Below are 13505 nucleotides of genomic sequence, written 5' to 3' on the forward strand. Positions count from 1 at the left end.
AGAGTACTTTTAAGAATTTCTGTGTAGCCATTGAAAGCAGTGGGGGGGTAGTTTCAGCTTAGCCCTAACATTCTGTCTTGCCTTATATAAGTGGTACATTTTGAGTTATTTCTACTTAATATCAGAGCTTTGGCCGGCAACATCTACCTGAAATCAGCTGGACATATAAATGAATTTAAGTATATCTGTATCTGCTCTTTTGCATATTGTACTGTAATTTATTTATTTGTGTTTTTACTGAATATTAACTCAACTGAAGTTGTGGCTGTCTCTCTACAGAGTACTTTTTAGAATTTCTGTGTAGCCATTGATATCAGTGTTGAGTAGTCCAGCTCATCACTGACATTCTGTCTTGCCTTATATAAGTGGTACATTTTGAGTTACTTCTATTTAATATCAGAGTTTTGGCTGGCTAACATTTACCTGAAATCAGCTGGACATATAAGTTAATTTAAGTACACTTTTATCTGCTTTTTTGCATAGAGTACAGTATTTATATTATTTATTTGTGTTTTTCACTGAATATTAACTCAACTGAAATTGTAACTGTCTCTCTACAGAGTACTTTTTATAATTTCTGTGCAGCCATTGATAGCAGTGGGGGGTAGTTTCAGCTCATCACTTACATTCTGTCTTGCCTTATATAAATTGTACATTTTGAGTTATCTCTGCTTAATATCAGAGCTTTGGCTGGCTAACATCAACCTGAAATCAGCTGGAGATAAAAGTGAATTTAAGTACACTTCTATTTGCTCTTTTTTCATATAGTACTGTATTTAATTTATTTATTTGTGTTTTTCACTGAATATTAACTCAACTGAAGTTGTGACTGTCTCTCCACAGAGTACTTTTTAGAATTTCTGTGTAGCCATTGATAGCATTGGGGGGGGGGTAGTTTCACCTTAGCACTGACATTCTGTCTTGCCTTATATAAGTGATACATTTTGAGTTATCCCTGCTTAATATCAGAGCTTTGGCCGGCTAACATCTACCTGAAATCAGCTGGACGTATAAGTGAATTTAAGTACACTTTTTTCTGCTCTTTTGCATGTTGTACTGTATTTAATTTGTTTATTTGTGTTTTTCACTGAATATTAACTCAACTGATGTTTTGGCTGTCTCTCTACAGAGTACTTTTTAGAATTTCTGTGTAGCCATTCATAGAAGTGGGGGGTAGTCTCAGCTCATCACCTGACATTCTGTCTTGCCTTATATAAGTGGTACATTTTGAGTTATCTCTGCTTAACATCAGAGCTTTGGCCAGCTAACATCTACCTGAAATCAGATGGACGTATTAGTGAATTTAAGTACACTTTTATCTGCACTTTTGCATATAGTACTGTATATAATTTATTTATTTGTGTTTTTCACTTAATATTAACTCAACTGAAGTTGCGGTTGTCTCTCTACAGAGTACATTTTATAATTTCTGTGTAGCCATTTATGGCAGTGGGGGGTAGTCTCAGCTCATCAATGGCATTCTGTCCTGCCTTATATAAGTGGTACATTTGGAGTTATCTCTGCTTAATATCAGAGCTTTGGCTGGCTAACATCTACCTGAAATCACCTGGACGTATAAGTGAATTTAAGTACACTTTTATCTGCTTTTTTGCATATAGTACTGTATTTAATTTATTTATTTGTGTTTTTCACTGAATATTAACTCAACTGAAGTTATGGCTGTCTCTCTACAGAGTACTTTTTAAAATTTCTGTGTAGCCATTGATAGCAGTGGGGGTAGTTTCAGCTCATCACTGACATTCTGTCTTGCCTTATATAACTGGTACATTTTGAGTTATCTCTGCTTAATATCAGAGCTTTGGCCGGCTAGCATCTACCTGAAATCAGCTGGATGTATAAGTGAATTTAAGTATACTTTTATCTGCTCTTTTGCTTATAGTACTACATGTAACTAATTTATTTGTGTTTTCCCTGAATATTAACTCAACTGAAGTTGTGGCTGTCTCATTAAAGAGTAATTTTTAGAATTTCTGTGTAGCTATTGATAGCAGTTGGGGGTAGTTTCAGCTCATCACTGACATTCTGTTTTGCCTTATATAAGTCGCACATTTTGAGTTATCGCTGCTTAATATCAGAGCTTTGGCCGGCTAAAATCTACCGGAAATCAGATGGACATATAAGTGAATTTAAGTGCACTTTTATCTGCTCTTTTGCATATAGTACTGTATTTATTTATTCATGTTTTTCACTGAATATTAACTCAACTGAGGTTGAGGCTGTTTCTGTACAGAGTACTTTTTAGAATTTCTGTGTAGCCATTGATAGCAGTGGGGGGTAGTTTCAGCTTGGCACTGACATTCTTTCTTGCCTTGTATAAGTGGTACATTTTGAGTTATCTCTCCTTAAGCTCAGAGCTTTGGCCGGCTAACATCTACCAAAAATCATCTGGACGTATAAGTGAATTTAAGTACACTTTTATCTGCTCTTTTGCATATTGTACTGTATTTAATTTATTTTCTTTGTTTTTTTTCACTGAATTTTAACTCAACTGATGTTGTGGCTGCCTCTCTACAGAGTACTTTTTAGAATTTCTGTGTAGCCATTGATAGCAGTGTTGGTAGTTTCAGCTCATCACTGACATTCTGACTTGCCTGATAGAAGTGGTACATTTTGAGTTATCTCTGCTTAATATCCGAGCTTTGGCTTGCTATTATCTACCTGAAATCAGATGGACATATAAGTGAATTTAAGTACACTTTTATCTGCTCTTTTGCATATAGTGCTGTATTTAATTTATTTATTTGATTCTTCACTGAATATTAACTCAACTGAAGTTGTGGCTGTCTCTCTACAGAGTACTTTTTATAATTTCTGTGTAGCCATTGATAGCAGTGGGGGCTTGTTTCCGCTCATCACTGACATTCTGTCTTGCCTTATATATTTGGTACATTTTGAGTTATCTCTGCTTAATATCCTAGCTTTGGCCGGCTAACATCTACCTGAAATCAGCTGGATGTGTAAGTGAATTTAAATTCACTTTTATCTGCTCTTTTTCTTATAGTACTGCATTTAATTTATTTATTTGTGTTTTTCACTGAATTATAACTCAACTGAAGTTGTGGCAGTCTCTCTACAGAGTACTTTTTAGAATTTCTGCTTAGCCATTGATAGCAGTGGGGGGTAGTTTCAGCTCATCACTGACATTCTGTCTTGCCTTATATAAATTAACATTTTGAGTTATCTCTGCTTAATATCCGAGCTTTGGCTTGCTATTATCTACCTGAAATCAGATGGACATATAAGTGAATTTAAGTACACTTTTATCTGCTCTTTTGCATATAGTGCTGTATTTAATTTATTTATTTGATTCTTCACTGAATATTAACTCAGCTGAAGTTGTGGCTGTCTCTCTACAGAGTACTTTTTATAATTTCTGTGTAGCCATTGATAGCAGTGGGGGGTTGTCTCCGCTCATCACTGACATTCTGTCTTGCCTTATATAATTGGTACATTTTGAGTTATCTCTGCTTAATATCCTAGCTTTGGCCGGCTAACATCAACCTGAAATCAGCTGGATGTATAAGTGAATTTAAATTCACTTTTATCTGCTCTTTTTCTTATAGTACTGCATTTAATTTATTTATTTGTGTTTTTCACTGAATTATAACTCAACTGAAGTTGTGGCAGTCTCTCTACAGAGTACTTTTTAGAATTTCTGCTTTGCCATTGATAGCAGTGGGGGTAGTTTCAGCTCATCACTGACATTCTGTCTTGCCTTATATAAGTTAACATTTTGAGTTATATCTGCTTAATATCCAAGCTTTGGCCGGCTAACATCTACCTGAAATACGTTGGAGGTATAAGTGAATGTAAGTACACTTTTATCTGCTCTTTTGCAAATAGTACTGTATTTAATGTATTTATTTGTGTTTTCCCTGAATATTAACTCAACTGAAGTTGTGGATGTCTTTCTACAGAGTACTTTTTAGAATTTCTGTGTAGCTGTTGATAGCCTTTCCTATATCTAGTCAAGTCCAGATACAGACTTGCTGTATCCAGGACTGTTGGTAATCTTCTGAGCCCTCCAAGCTTTTCTATGTTGGAAGGAAGCCTTCTAGCTTATCAGTGGGAGTGGTAAGCACTAGTTAGCCTATCTACCATGGGAAGAGCGGATTCTGGCCCTATAATTGTAGTTTATTGGCCATTTGGGCAGTTTTTCCATCTCTTTCTACTTTCTGGTTAAACGCCCGTTTTGCATTTGGTCCCTGCCTTTTCTATAACTAGAGTAGTTCAGGTACAGATTTATTTGCTGTATCCAGGACTGTTGGTAAGCTTCTGAGTCCCCACAAGGCCTTCTGTGTTGGAGAGAAGCCTTCTAGCTTATCAGTGGGAGTGGTAAGCACTAGGTAACCTATCTACCACAGGAGGAGTGGTTTCTGGCCCAGAAATTATAGTTTAATTGGCTGTTTGGGAAGCTTTTCCATCTCTTTCAACCTTCTGATTTAAAAGTCTGTGTTTGCACTTGTTTCCTGTCTTTCCTGTTACCAGTCTAGTCCAGGTACAGATTTGCTGTATCCAGGACTCTTTGTAAGCTTCTGAGCCCCCTAAGTCTTTCCGTGTTGGAGGGAAGCCTTCTAACTTATCAGTGGGAGTGGTAAGCATCAGGTAGCCTATCTACCACAAGAGGACTGGTCCCTGGCCCAGAAACTGTAGCTATTGGCTGTTTGGGCAGTTTCTTTTCCATCTCTTTCAATGGTCTGGTTTAAAAGCCACACTTGGGCTTGTTTACCACCTTTCCTGTAGCTAGCCTAGTCCAGATACAGAGTTGCTGTATCCAGGACTGTTGGTAAGCTTCTGAACCCCGCAAGCCTTTCTGTGTTGGAAGAAAGCCTTTTAGATTATCAGTGGGAGTGATAAGCACTATATAGCCTGTCTACCATGAGAGGAGAGGTTCTTGGCCCTGAAATTGTAGTTTATTGACCATTTGGACAGTTTGTCTGTCTCTTTCAACTTTCTGGTTTAAAAGACCACATATGTGCTTGTTTCCCATCTTTCCTGTAACTAACCTACTGGGTAGCACTAGAAAACCTTAAACTGATACAAGCCTTCTAGCTTAGAAGAGATACTTTGGAGTGATTAAGTATCAGTTTTCTGTACTTTCTTGCTGTACTTAACTGTTTTCTGCCTAAACGCCAATTTTCCAGCATTTATTGTGATTTAAAAGCTTGCTTTTTCACATATTGTACTTATTTGACGGCCTGCACTTTTAAAATGTTTTTTTTTTGTTTAAATAATGTGTTTAACTGTTGTAGGCTACACACTAAAGTGTGACAGCCTTTTCTGATCGTTTGTAGTCGTTTAAAGCTGTTTTAAGTGTATTTTTTACTGTTTTTTCCTTATCTTTAAAAACAAAAAAAAATTCCTTGTTTTCCGCCTTTCTAAGCTAGCATAGACCAGTTTTCAGGCTAGTGCTGAATTCAGGACTGTGATACTAGTTTCTGAGTTGCCCATACCTTACTTGGATATAAGGAAGTTTCTCTGTTCACCTGTGAGAGAGTGGAGCTTTGAGCAACCTATCTGTCCCTGGAGGAGTGGTTCCAGCCCAGAAGTTAGTAGTTTATTGGCCATTTTGGGCTAATTTCTATCTCTTTCATTTCCCTACTATAAAAACCGTGTTTGCATGGTTTTGTGCACCGGGCAGTGCCGGTTAGCTACGGTTAAATTATTTCCACCTCCACTAAGTCTCCTCTTCAGTTTTTCCCTTGAAACTAGTCTAACTCTCAACCTAAGCACTCAAAAAGCATCTTACAGCCCAGCACTTGCTCAGACCTAATAGCAAGCACTAATATACCCTGACACTGATTTCCCAGCAGGGCAAGGCTCTTTATTCACCCCTCACCAACCAAGCGACTAAGCAGCTCACCCGACTATTCAGGCATGACCAAAGGGCAACTTCAGGTGCACTCTCCAGCTGGTAATCTGGGTATCCTGAGGAATGTTACAACTGCCTGATGTACACAGACAACCCTCTCCTCCTACCACAAAACACTAACTTATGTGGGAGATGCAATTATACAGCCAAACTGGAAGCTAAGCTGTCTCCACCCAAGACTGGAACAGACAGTCAAGAGGAGAAGGTTAACACTTGCACCACATGTCCAGCTGCAAACAGACCTACTAAAACAGCACTGGCAAAAAATACACATTAATACACAAAATCATACTCGGAGGATCTAAATAAAAACCTGCAAAAGCATCAGAGACCACCAAAGCAGACACCCAAACAACCTGCACTTCCCGTCACAAACCAGACAACACATAAAACACAAAATCACAGCCCTTAAGGCGAAATAACATACCTAACACACTAGTAATAGGTGACTCTATAGTCAGGCACACTGACGTCCCACTCACTAGATTGGACAAGCAGAAGGTTACTGTTAGCTGCCTGTCAGGAGCCAGAATCCACGACATAACACAAGCACTCAGGTCACTCCAGAACAAGTACAAATATGACTCTGTCATTGTTCAAGTTGGTGTGAATGACCTGAGACGTACCTCCCTGGACTACATGAAAAGAGACATGGAAGAGCTCTTTGATCATGCAGCCAAGGCTGGTATGACCCTGACCCTGAGTAGCATCCTACCCTCACCAAGAATGATACCACAGTATAAAGAAAAAAATGATCAATTTCAACAATTGGCTAAGCTTCTGGTGTCATTCAAAGGGGATCCAGTGTCTGTCAGCCTGGGACGACATGCTCGATAAGCCGTGTTACTTCACAAGAGACGGCTTGCACCTGTCACCCCGAGGCTTTTGAATACTGGCCAAGGCTCTTTCTTCCCCCATAGTGCCTTTTTTAGGCATGGCTCAAAAGTCAAACCCACCTCCGTAAACAGCATAATTAACAAAAAACTGAGGGTTATGCTACTCAACACCAGGAGTTTAAATCTCAAAATACACGTGCTCGAAGCACTCATAAGTATGGAGAACTTTGACATCTGTGCAGTAACTGAAACCTGGTTCAAGGCTCCAGAGAGCACCCCAGCACTACTGGGCTACAACTCATACCACACATTTCGGCCACAGAACATGGACCAAAACACAAAAGGAGGGGGTGTATCCATATTCATCAAGGATACCTACACCTCCAGGTTAGTGGCACAGCATGATACCTCTGAGATCATCCATGTGCAACTAACATCAGGCAAATCTGCAATGCAAATTGTGGCCTGCTACAGATCACCCTCCATGACCCAGGACCACCACTTCACCTTTCTGGAGACACAGGAAAACATGAAGGTCCTACCGAACCCCCTGATATTAGGTGATTTCAATTACCCTACCATTCACTGGGAAAACTACTCGAGTACAAATTCCCAACCCCAGCGCTTCCTGGAATTCATCAACTCAAATGCCCTGGATCAGCTGGTAAACTCCCCTACCAAAGATGAAAACATATTGGACCTGGTCATCACGAACATGGGCGACAGGTGTTCCACAAGGGAGGTCAACCTGTTGCTGGTTAGATCAGACCATAAACTAATCACTCTGGATGTCCACACCCCACCACCACCCCCAACTAAGGAAACCACAGTAAAAAAGTTTTCTAAAGCAAACTTCACCTTACTTAAGACAGAGGTGGTAAGTTTCACAGCCCCCACGCTAAAAGATAATGCTGCCCAAGATGCAGAAACCTTTACAAATGCACTCTATGAGCACCTCCAAGGATGCATGGATCGTGCCATCCTGAGCAAAACCAAGACTCACTCTTCTAAGAGAAGGAAACCAGTTTGTTGGACTCCTGCAATAAACAGGCTATACAATAGAAGGAGGAAACTAGTTCAGAAAAAAAGCAAATCCCAAGAAGGAAAGACATCCCTGATCAGTATCGGTAAGAAACTAAGGTCCCTCATGAAATCATCCAAGGCTAACTTTGAAAGAAAAATAGCCAAGGATTCAAAGCCTTCTTTAGCTATGTTAAGAATCTAAGTGGCAACTCACAGATATGCATTGAACTAGTGCAAAATAGCACAAATTATACTGAACCTACTGATATTGCGAACATACTGTCAGATAGATTCAGTGCAATCTTCACCCCCCTCTCACCTCCAAAAGGGTCCACAACAATACCGGAAAAGTGTAGTGTCCCAAAAATCACAGACGCACAGGTGAAAACAGCCCTTTCAAAAGCCGAAAAACACAGCGTCAATGGGACCAGATGGTGTCCCAGGCTGCATCTTGCATGAACTAACCCCCCAGCTAAACACACTGTTCAGCCTCAGCCTCTCCACAGGCAACGTTCCCATAGAATGGTGCACAGCAACGGTTATTCCTCTCCAGAAAGGAGGAGCCACAACTGACCCTGGTAACTATCGCCCCATAAGCCTGACTAGCCTGGTCGGCAAGGCTATGGAGCACGTCATCATCATGGAACTCATTAACAAAGGCATTGGGAACCTCCAAGCACTTGACCCGACTCAGTTCGGCTTTGTTAAGGGCAGATCATGCCTACTAAACCTGTTGACTTCTTCGAGATAGTCACCAAGGCCATAGACAAGGGAAAGGTGGTTCACACAGTCTACTTTGACCTTGCCAAGGCTTTCGACACCATTCCCCACTCAGGTATTACAGAAAAACTCACCAGCCTGAACATAAACTCCTATGTCATGAGATGGGCTGCCAACTGGCTTACAGACAGAATTCACAAGGTAAGAATAGTGGGCTGCAGGTCCAATTCTAAACCAGTCACATGTGGTGTCCCACAAGGCTTGGTCCTGGGACCCCTACTGTTCAGCATATACTTCTCAGAAGCACAGGCAAACACAGGAGGACTATGGCTAACCAAGTTTGCCGATGACATCCTCCAAAAGGGCCTGACAGAGATGGACACCTGGTGGCAAAGTCATGGCCTCATGCTAAATGCCAAAAAATGCATAGTCATCCCATTTGGAAAAAACAAAACACCCCCATAGATGGCAGCCCCCTTAATACAGAAGAGGCAATAAGAGATCTGGGGACCAGGTAGATAGTAATCTCTCCTTTGACAATCATATTGCCAAAGTAGTTAGGAAATCCTTCTATGTGGCCCATCTAATTACTAAAGGGTTCGCATCTAGAAATAAGGAGGTTATAGTGCCCTCTACTCGACACTCATTAGACCCATCATAGAGTACAATGCCCCATTTGGGATGTACCTCACAAGACACTTCCAACAGCTGGAAAGACCACAAAAGTACCTCACCAAGAGGATTACTGGCCTCAAACATATGTCCTATGCAGCCCAACTGAAATAACTTCGGCTGTACTCAGTGGCATATCACTTACTCAGAGGAGATCTCTGCCTGACTTACTAAGCCATGTCCAACTCAGAATTGATGGACATGCTCCACCTAAAGAAATCCATGTCACTGCGAGCCATGTGCTCTAGTGAGCTAAACCTCACCACAACAATAAATAGAACATGCTGTAGGGATAGATTCCTGTCAGAGAGACTCCCCATGCTTTGGAACAAAATTCCAAATTACATCAGGCAGAGCCCCTCACTAACACTCTTCAAGAGAAACCTTAACGAGTGGATGGGTAACAGAAAATACACCCCTGGGATCACTTCATTGGCTCTGCTTGACAGAGGATCAGTTAATTAATCAATGGGGTGGCGAAAGCTGACACACTCTGGCTAGGCTTATAAATGCCCTCAGGCAGATAGCCTAGTACCTACCTATGAACCTATGAACCTTAAGCGGATATATCCAGGACATAATTCCGTTGTATACATTCAAACAGGGCTATATAGTGTCCAAAAATAATAATGAAAGCTCTCTGATTCTTTTGCTTTACTAGTATCTAGGCATACAGGCATTCATTCTATAGTGATTTATGAGGAAACTATTCTAAACTTTGAATATTGCAAAACAAACATACCTCTACTGAAATTCACTGATTGTTTTTTGAAATATTCCCCCACTACAACAGGGTTCTTCCTGTTATGTTCACCCTTGCTGTGCTCAGACTCACTTCGCTCCCTTACCCTACCCCCACTTCCCACCTACCACTGCTATCTGTACATTTATTTTTAACAAGCCACTCCCACTAATCTCAACTATCCATTCAGTACTCAACCAGCTCTCCACACATTCTAAGGATAAAATTACCCCAGCCACAATAATCAAAGCCTCTGCTTAATTACACTTAGCAGCAGCTCTGCTTAAACACCATAGTTTAAACTCCTCCACTTAAACAATTACATTAAAGACCCATCCTGTCTCTGTTACCTCTAATTAATAATTGCAATAAAGAATCCCTCCTGTCACTACTACCTCATAAACAAATTCTATTAACCCTGTTATACTACACACACCCTAATTCATACTGCTCATCTATTACATGCATAAAACAACATGTTAACTTTACACTGCTCAGTTATCTGAACTTTCACCATTACACCATAGCTGACCTCCTACAATAATAATCTTAGCTTCAATACATAATTCCAAACTCCCATTTCTCCCACCTCCTCAATCAAAACCCTCTATGCTCATGATATCCTCAACAATCTACAACAGTCAAAAATAGAACTTGCCACATTTGTACTTCTCCCACAGCAATCTTACCCAAAGAGTTCCCTGAATTATGACAAATTCATATCCAAATACCCTAAAACAATCCTTAGCATAGTATCCCAACTTATTCTTAGTGGTGACATACACCCAAATCTCGGACCAATAAGCAACCCACACTTTCCCAACACCCAACAAAAGAATCCACTAAACCTTCCCAGGAAAGGAACAGACCTCCTAATACTAAATATAAATCTAAGCTGTTTACTGAATAAAGTACACAAATTACATGCCAGCCTTTCACTATATTCTCCAGACATAGTCCTAATTACGGAGACCTGGCTTAAACCAGAAATCAGTAGCAACAAAATAGTTCCTTCTTGGTACAACATATATAGACAAGATAGAAAATCCAAAACAGGCAGACATATTGCTTTACTGTTCAGAATTAACCTCTCACTTTAAACCATTGACAATATCACACCAATTTTTAAAAACATTGAGATCCTGTTCACTAGACTAAAAATCAACTCTAAGAAAAACTTAAAGATAATCAGAGCCTATATTCCCCCCGGCAATGCTATTAATGCATTAGAATCCATCCTACACACTGAACAGCAAACAAAGAAACTCCTTCAGGAGACAATCATAATGGGAGACCAATATCAATTGGTTCTCCTGTAACTCACTACACCCCGCTGACCATATCAACCTCCACGACTTCACTCAGATAATTCAATCTACAACTACAATCGATAAAGCATCAAAAAATGAGTTCATCCTCAACCAGATCCTTACTAAGTGACCAGCATTATCAAATCAATCTGGTTGCCTTCCAGACTCTCTTAGTGACCACCTCCCTACCTTTGTTCTCCAACACCATGTAAATCCAATTCCTCTTTCCAACGTATCCAATATGCAAAAAAATTCAAACCTCTAGAATTTGTATCCACACTAAAAATCTGCAACTGGAATCCACTTAAATTTCTGCCCCTAGACAGTGCAATTAAAAATTTCAACACTACCTTCCTCAATATACTAGATAATCTAGCCCACGCTAGAACAATAAGAATAAAGTCCAAGTACGCCCCTTGGCTTACCAAAGAGACAAGATCAATTCTAAAGGAAAGAGATAAAGCCTGGGATTTTTTGGGAAATATGGCTACACAATAAAACTGTAGTATACCAACAGAAATACCTTGAACTAAGAAATAATTCTAAAAAGCAAATCAGACTGGCCAAAAAAAATACTATATTGACATAGAATCAAAGCTCAAAAAGAACAGCCATTAATAAAATTTTGCAACCAAGACAAACTAGCACACCCTCCCCCAGCCACCAGTAACTCTACTGACAATATTGCCACTCAGTTTAGCAAATATTTCACGCAATCAATTTTAGCCCTAACTAGCAACAACCACCCATCACCTCCTCCAAACCTCGTACCTTCAACTCAATATAGCAGTTACTTTTCCCTACAGCCAGTCCCAAGTTCTTAATATAAGCACCTTAATAAGCTCAAACCTACAACCCTTGCAGTAGATAAATTTCCTGCTAAATACTTCAAAATTGCAGTAGAAGCCATCACATATCCAGTTTCTTTACTAATCAGTCACTCCATCTTTGAACGACTTGTCCCTTCTCTCTGAAAATATCACATATAATACAATTACACAAAGCAGGAAACTCAAATAAACTTTCAAGCTTCAGGCCTATTGCTAGTTTATCACCTTTATCTAAAATTCTCAAAAAACGCATACTTTCTCAAATTCTAAACTATCTCCTAACTAATAAACTTCTGGGTAATTCCCAGCATGGATTACATTCTAATCAAAGCACTACCACAGACCTTATCAGCTTTAATAACACCATTAATCATCACCAGAATGAAAGCAAACATATTTCTGCTATTTTTTTGGATCTCTCTAAGGATTCTGATACTGTTTCACACAATAAACTCTTAACTGCACTCTCTGAACATAATCCAAGCTACTCCACAGTTACATGGTTTCAGAACTAAGCATCTCATAGCCAACAGGGTGTAAAATGGCAAAATGACATATCTCCTCTTCTACCTGTTACTCTAGGTGTCCCACAAGGTTCCATCCTTGGACATCTTCTTTTTACCTTATTTACAAACAACCTCCATACAGCCACCTTACATGCCACCCTGTTTCACTATACCGATGATTCTACCCTTATCTGTTTTGCTCCCTCACTCCAACATCTTCAAAAAATAATACAGGAATCATTTACTGCAGTGGAATCTTGACTATCCAATGCTCAGCTCACACCCAACCCCAGTAAAACTAAGCTGATGGTATTCCATCCCACAAAAGCTATAGATCTCATCCCCCTATTAAAATAACTTCAAGCAGCAATACTTCCATCACACCTGTCCCCAAAACCAAACTTTAGGGTTTACCATAGATCCCAACCTGAAGTCTGATATACACATTTCCTAAGCAATAGAAAAAGCTCACAAAAACTTGGAACCCTACATAGGTGTAGAAAAAACCTTGCCAATAATACCAAGCCCATTATTGCAAGAACCCACCTAGTATCCATGATTCTCTATGCTTCCTCCATATTCATTAACCTTAACAAATCAGATTTAACCAAACTAACCATGTGTTACAACAAAATAGCAACATTTGCAACTGATTCAGCTTACAGGTTACATCACTGTTTGGCCCACAAACAGCTATCTTGGTTAGAATTACCCAACCTGCTCACCCAAAATCAACTTATAATGGCTCATCAGATACTTTAGCAACCCGAAAAAACTCCAGCGCTACAAGCCCTATTGATTCACTACTCAAGTAGTCGATTACCATGATCCATTAACAAATCAATAATTAAAACAACTAAAAGGAAGAATAGTTCTGGTGAGTCCCTATACTTCAACCACGTTACAAAAATCTGGAATACCATACCTCTTAATATAAGGTCCACAGCTAATAAAGATAACTTTAAAAACCGTC

The sequence above is a fragment of the Protopterus annectens genome, chromosome 4.part0, assembly GCF_019279795.1.
Source record: "Protopterus annectens isolate FY-2018-M chromosome 4.part0, PAN1.0, whole genome shotgun sequence".
Lineage (NCBI taxonomy): Eukaryota > Metazoa > Chordata > Ceratodontiformes > Protopteridae > Protopterus > Protopterus annectens.